Below are 7,233 nucleotides of genomic sequence, written 5' to 3'. Positions count from 1 at the left end.
GGGCGGGGCGGGTCACGGGGCGGGGCGACTCACGGGACGGGGCGGGTCACGGGACGGGGCGACTCACGGGACGGGGCGGGTCACGGGACGGGGCGACTCACGGGGCGGGGCGACTCACGGGGCGGGGCGGGTCACGGGACGGGGCGGGTCACGGGGCGGGGCGACTCACGGGACGGGGCGGGTCACGGGACGGGGCGACTCACGGGGCGGGGCGACTCACGGGGCGGGGCGGGTCACGGGGCGGGGCGACTCACGGGGCGGGGCGGGTCACGGGACGGGGCGACTCACGGGGCGGGGCGGGTCACGGGGCGGGGCCGGTCACGGGACGGGGCCGGTCACGGGACGGGGCGACTCACGGGGTGGGGCGGGTCGGCTCCTCGTCGCAGGTCGAGGCCCGGCGGCCGCCTGATTCCTGGGCGGCTCTTCCCGGCCGGGGCGCTGAGGCCCTGGGAACGCCTCGTGCGGGGCTGCGGGGCGCGCCGGGCACGGAGGGGGCGTCTGCTGGTCCCTGTGGGACCCCCGGGTGCCCCGCGCAGTCCTCCCGCAAGCGCGGCTCTGTCGCCGCCACACGCCCGGGAGTCTGCGCTCCAAAGCTCCAGGGATGGATCCCAGCTCTGTTCACCTCTGCTAGTTCCCTCTTCAGAGACACAGAAATATCAGGAAAAGGGATTTGATCGGCGACAGATTCCTCCAGTGAATTCTCACCTTTTTACTCCGGATTCGGTGTTGCGTCATTGCTAGGACAGCGTCGTGGTACAACGAGGAGGTATTGGGATTGACTCCTGTGGTGAAGACATGGAAGCCAGTGATGATGCGTTTGAAGATGAAACTACACCTGCTTAGAGAATTACAGTTACTGAAAGCAATGTGAACTCTCGGCCTACAACAGAATTTCATGAGCCAGAAAAAATGGGCTCTGCAGAATTTGATTCTGTGTTTTAACAGCGTGGAGAGGCTGGATAGATGTATTTATGCCACGAAGCGATCAGAAAAGTCACTGGCCGGCTCCGTTGATGAGCAGAACCCTTTGAGAGAAGTGTATGCTCACGCAGTGCTCGGACGGCATTCGCGTACTTTGACACATGTCTGCTTGGGCAGATGCTCATATGCTTACACAGAATGGATACCGTGATGGTGGAAGGTTTGTTGATGCTATAAGTGAAAATTACCGAATCACGAGTTACTTTAAAGAAGCAGAGTTGAAGGATCTCCTTCTGCAAGTTGGCCGGGGCTCGAGGTATATTCATTCAGTGTCTTTGATTCACATGGATAAGGAACCTTGTAATATACCCATGTCTCAAACCTCAATCCCCAGTGCTGCCTCTGAAGAAGGAGATGAAGATGACTGGGCATCCAACAAAGTTACGTGTAAAACTCGTGATTATGGGCATGTAACAAGGATCTCTAACCCACAATTTGAAGAGACTGATAGTCTTTTTTTTTTTTTTTTTTGGCAAATGAAGTTTTACAGGAGAATTATACCATCTACCAAAAGCAGATATCTTGCACTTGCCCTCACAGTGGTCTGTGCTCTTCCCAGGAATGGAGACCAATGACGTGGAATCAGAGAGAACAGATTACCTCAGATACCACAAGTGCTTTCCCAAGAATTTACAGAGTTGCTAAAAGTTATGATTCATCCATATCCAGAGAGAAGACCCTCAGCAATGGCCCTTGTAAAGCATTCACTGCTGCTGTCTGCTTCTAGGAAGAGTAGAGAACCACTATGTGTAGGATTGAATGTTGAAACATTCAAAAATACACTTTTACAAAAAGAACTCATGAGAGCATAGATGGTAAAGGCTGCAGCTGAGGAAGGAGCACTCTTCACTGATCAGAGGCCACTAGGTCCACCACGCAGAGGAACACAACATCTTGACTTATTAGAAAGAAAATGAAGTGCTCTGTCAGCCTTCTAGTATACTAAACTACTCATTTCCCACCTACTCACCCCGCAAAAAACACTATGAAAAAAGCAAGCTAGGTCGAAATCACTGCTAGAATCCAATTTGCAATTACTCTGTCTATTGGTGTCAGTAGTTTTACTGATTAGGACTTTTATTTGTGAATTACAATCGAAAACTGTATTTTGACCATATCTTTTTCAGGCTTTTATATAGTCTTACCAGTCTGTCTTCTGTAAAATGTCAGTCACTGGTGGATGGATGTTAACGCAGTCTTTCCGAAATTAACTGCTGTGGTGGTATGTTGCTCTCAGTGTGCTGTTGCACTGTAATGAAGGTATCTTTTCCCGTGGTGACCTGAAGAAAGGATTCAAGGGCTTGATGACAAACATATTCTCTCAGTAAGGCAAATGCTAAAACCACTCATTACTACTCAGCCTTCAATGCATCTGTGTATGAAATTTCTCTCTCTCTCTCTCTCTCTATATATATATACATATATGTTTTAAGTGAATTATACTTGTATATCCAACTGGGAGCACTTTGTAGCCATAGCATGAGACATGGGATGATAATTCTGTGGAATTATTGCCTTATAAATTTGCTATTTCAGTTTTATCTCTGCTGTAAACTTGTAGCATTAAACAATTACTGTTGTTAATAGGCTTTCTTTTTGAAACAAATATGTAAAGTGTACAGCTGGTCTTGATGAAAAGCAGCTATTGGCCTTTTTTTTTTCTTTGAACTTTAAAGCTTTGGAATTTTGTATTAATCCAGTATAATAATTACTGAGTTTTGTAATTTTGTTCTGGTAATGTACTTCCCTGACTCTTAAAAAAACTACCTCCTCCCTCCTTCCCAGTTTTGTATTTGATTGTATTGTTAGTCTGTTGTTCAATGTTTTGCCTGGTTTCTCTCAAGTGTATGTGTGTATAAACTTATCTTGGTGATCCTCTACACAGCTGTTTGTAATGCCAGAATTACTTCTGACATTCCAAGTTTTTTACAAAATAGATTTTTTTCTGTGATTAGCCATTTGACTACTAATACTGGCTAACGTATTTTGCAAAAAAAAAAAAAAAAAAAAAGAATTTGTCCATTTCTTTCTCACTGATTTTGTTGTAAAATATGTTTGTATTTGTCTTTGACTTGTGTTTTATTAATATTGACTGGCATATTAAAAGTCACCCTGAGTTTAACTTGTCTAGAAAAAAAAAAAAAGAAAAAGGGTTTATGGGCTGAACTACCAGGCAGAAGGCCTGGTGTGAGCACAGGTGTGGGTTTAGGGAACCAGCACAGCCATGCTGAGGAGGAGAGAGAAGGTGATGACCAAACACAGGAAAATCCAAAAACCCAGAAAGTCAAGGAGCCAAATGAAAGCCTTTTATCCTGCATCAACCATTTAACCTCATAAACACTGCAAGTGAACATGGTCTTTTAGAGATATTGATAGTTCTTATTTTCTTGTAATCCTGTAAAGGAAATGGATTTTTGACATCAGACTGTCCCCAGGAAATTTTTTCACCAGCCTGTCCCCAGGAATTAATAACAATTACAATTATAATTTTAATAAATTAAAATTTATCCGAAATTAGAATATTATTTTTAGGAAGGCATCCTTCTGGATTAGGCTGCTAGGAAATTGAGTTAGTTGCTGTCAGTCATTCACACCCTGCACAGACATTAATTTACCAGAGCCTTGGTGTGGAATGGGAGGAGCTTATTATAAGCAGGACTGGCTGGTGACCAGAGTGTGAAGGGGACAGAAAAACGCAGGGAGGCTAAACCTAGAGACAGCTCCAAACCCAGAAGACACTGTTATTATGCTTATTTTACAGAGGAGGAAAGTAAAGCACAGGCAGGTCAAGACCATGCTGCCCCAGAGTTGAGGAGACAGGATCTAAACCCAGCCAGCTTGCCTTGCCATCAGAGCTCACACACATAAGTTTGTTCTGTAGTTAGGCAGGATTGCACTGTGGCTAAGTACACAGACTCTGGGTTCACATCCCAGCTACTCTGCTATTTCCAGCTTTGTGACCATGGGCAAGTTACTTGCCTGTGCTCAGTGTCTCCTGTAAAGTGAAGATAGCAGTACTTGCCTCATGGAGTCCCTTAAATGAGTTAATAGTGTAACATGTTATGGTGGCATGCACACAGTCACCATCGGTAAATATAGTCTATTATGCCTGAAACTCAGATGGGCACATGTCCTTCAAATGTCTAAATTCAGAACTGTGAAATCCAGCCTCTGAGATCCTGGAATCCTCCAGCAGCATTCTAACGTCTCCTGGCCGCAGAATTGTATGTTACTTTCCAGGGCTGGGAGGTGTATTTGTATTAATATAGTGTAATAATACGGCCACATACTCTGTCATTCAGATTCATACATGTCCCACAGGACTGCTTAGCCCACAGAAAAGGCAGGAGGGTGAGGAGTGAAGGTGGGTGGGTAGGTGTACTTGTCCACTCAATTGTGCTGCCTCTTGCTATGCGGAACTTGTGGGCACAGGGACTGTCTGGACCTGAAGGGTTCTTACTCTCCCTTTAACTTTAAGCCTCAATTTGCAGCAATCCCAGAGCTTTATCCCCCACTGTGAGCCTGTCTGAGTGTTTATGCTGGATGACATGCATACCCTCTGCCAGCAGTGAATAGACTAGGGCCTGATGGAGAAGCCATGGCAGATGAGAAGAGCTTCAACATGCACTTTATCATGCTGGCTTTTTTTTCTGCTGGCTCTCTGCACCTTTCTCATGAGCCATGATTGGCCCCAGGTCTACGGCACCTTCTGAAGCTGTGTCATGGTGACTGGGGGCATCATTTGAAGCATGTCACTGCTACCCCAAGGTAGGTTGTGCTGGGGCTGGGTGGAGTTATGAGGTCTGGAGACTATGCCTCTATTTCATGCATGGACTCTCCATCCATCAATCATCGCCTCATTCTTTGACTTCCTGTTTACTTCTTTCTGCTTCCCTGAGGATCCACACATCCATTCATCTTTCTATATCTATATTTTCATCTACTAATTCATTCATCTATCCATCCATCAGTTAGCATAAGGGTTGGTGAGAAGTCCCCAGGATCTGGAGCCATGAACCAGACACAATGGAGGTGACACAAAGAAACACAACATATCATCCATATGTTTAAACCAAAAGTCAAGGAGCGCTATCCACTTTACAGTCACTCCTGCATTTAGAGTACAGTTCTGCCCTTATCCTTAGGTTTTTGATGCCTTCTGTAGTTCCATTTTATAGCAGAAGAGGCTGAGGCTGAGAAAGTGAGGTTCTGTAGTTGAGTGGCAGAGTTTGGATTGGAGCTCCAATGTGCAAATGTAGGCATCATTCTCTTTGAGTTCTCCACCTCAGGGTCCCAGAGCTGTTTAGTTTTCTGGGGTGGGTCAGGTCTAATGTTGACAGGACACATTGAATAGTGCTCTATCTTTTGGAGTCTTAATGGATTCCTAGCCCAAGGAATGATTTAATGATGGGAAAAGCATTGGTTTGAGAATCTTGTGTTCTAGTCCCAGTTCTGCCTCAAACTTTGTGTATTATCTTTTTCTTTCTGAGCCTCAGCTTTTTCGTCTGCAAAATGGGACTCAAGCCCCTATTTTGCACAGCCTCAGGGTATAAAGATCAGAGAAGAGATGGGATATAGGAACATTTTGTGAACTCTAGAGTGCTGTGAGTGAAAGGCTGCCAGGGACTGATAACCCTGAAGAAAAGACATGTCAGCTCTCCAATCAAGTTTCTTACTTTCAAACTTTAGACACAAAAATATTTTTTTCTTGAAGTACATGCTTAAGAAGCTCCTGTTGGTCTGTTGGTCCCACTTCCATGGCACCTCATAAGATAAAACCCACTGGCTCAGAATTCCAGACAGCCACTCGCAACAAAGTAGCACCTGCCTGAGATGGGTGGGACTCCCTGACAGGAGAGGTGAGCCACCATTTTTGCTCTTTGGATAATGCAGCCATTGCAGCCTATGGGCTTTGAAGAATCCAAAGGATCCAAATGAGGAAGAAACCCCACAGCATAGCACAGCTGCTTTACCAACATGTCGCCTTCTTTAAATGGGACCCCAATTCATTCTGCTCACTGGGTGATTCCTCCCAGAAGAGGCCCCCAGGCACCCCCACCCATATTCTATGGACAGAATTCTGATTTCTGTCTTATGCAAATGGATTATTTTCTCCAGGGCTCGGACAGAGCTGGAGTCCTTGGTCAGAGGAGGGGGAGAAACTGGATAAGTGGGATAACTCACTGCCGAAGCCATGCACTCTGGCCCCAACCCAGAGGGTGCAGGGGAGTGACCATTCACTGGTCCATCTCATGTGCACCTGCGACTGTTGGAGTGAGATGGTGTGCAGTTTCCTCTATTCTCAGAAGTACAAGGATGAAAAGGCTTAGAAGCAAAAGGGAAAAAGATTCTTGGTTTGCATCTTACCCTTCCTCAAGGCCCATGTCTGGGCACCAACAATTTTTAGAATTTTCTCCTTAGCTCAGCTAAAACTGAGTTCTTATCACACCAAGGAAAGATTAGTCTTGCAGACACCCTGAAGGGTGACGAGCAGAATTTATTGGGTAAAAAGGGGAAAAAAACAAAACAAAACAAAACCTCTCAGCAAAGTGAGAGGGAATCTTGAACACCAGGCCACCACAGAGGAACTAAAGAGGCCATGTTTCTTCCCCCTGCACAAAGTGTGAACTTTCCATTAGCTCCATCCCATTCCCCCAGTGCACTGGTGGGTCCCCAGTTCATTGTGGGCTTGTGCAGACAAGACCCTGGGCAGGTTCCCTCATCTGCCTCCTGCATCTATCAACAGCACAGATGCTCTACCAAAACACAGCCGGACTTTTTCTTCCAAACTAGGGTCTCCAGCCACCTCCTACAGATGCATTCAGGCAGGGAACATATCAGTATCCCCCTAGGATGGAGATCCCAGAGGAAGGGGCAGGCTGCTATCTTTGCTGGTTTTCAGCCTTCCCTGGTGAACTTCCAGGTACTGGAAAATCCAAGGTGACTAGGTTCTGGAGTGGAGCCTCAGCAAACCAGTCACCCTACAAATTGGTGGCAAGATTGTTTAAAAAAAAAAAAAAAAAGACAGAAAACCATGACAACCCCATCCAAAAGTCAGCAAAAGATTGAAGGTAGATAGGTCTTGGATTGAATTCCCCAAAGTTGGGCTTTTTGTCCACACAGCCAGCCAGAATTCTGTCTGGCGAGAGTAAAATTGCTTGTGATTTTCACTGAACCTGGCCAAGAGTTTGTCTTATATATGGAACCCCTGGCTCCTTTCTAGAGAATTTCTCTTCTTGGCCAGGACCCCTG

At 46.2% G+C, this 7,233-nt stretch overlaps 1 pseudogene; it reads left to right on the top strand.

Moving 5' to 3' along the window:
- Window positions 1-321: 321 nt before the first annotated feature.
- On the top strand, window positions 322-3,428 carry LOC129058884 (wee1-like protein kinase; annotated as a pseudogene).
- Window positions 3,429-7,233: the final 3,805 nt, after the last annotated feature.

Source organism: Pongo abelii, chromosome 3, assembly GCF_028885655.2.
Source record: "Pongo abelii isolate AG06213 chromosome 3, NHGRI_mPonAbe1-v2.0_pri, whole genome shotgun sequence".
NCBI classification, from domain to species: Eukaryota; Metazoa; Chordata; class Mammalia; order Primates; family Hominidae; genus Pongo; species Pongo abelii.
This window is presented reverse-complemented; position numbering and strand designations above follow the sequence as displayed.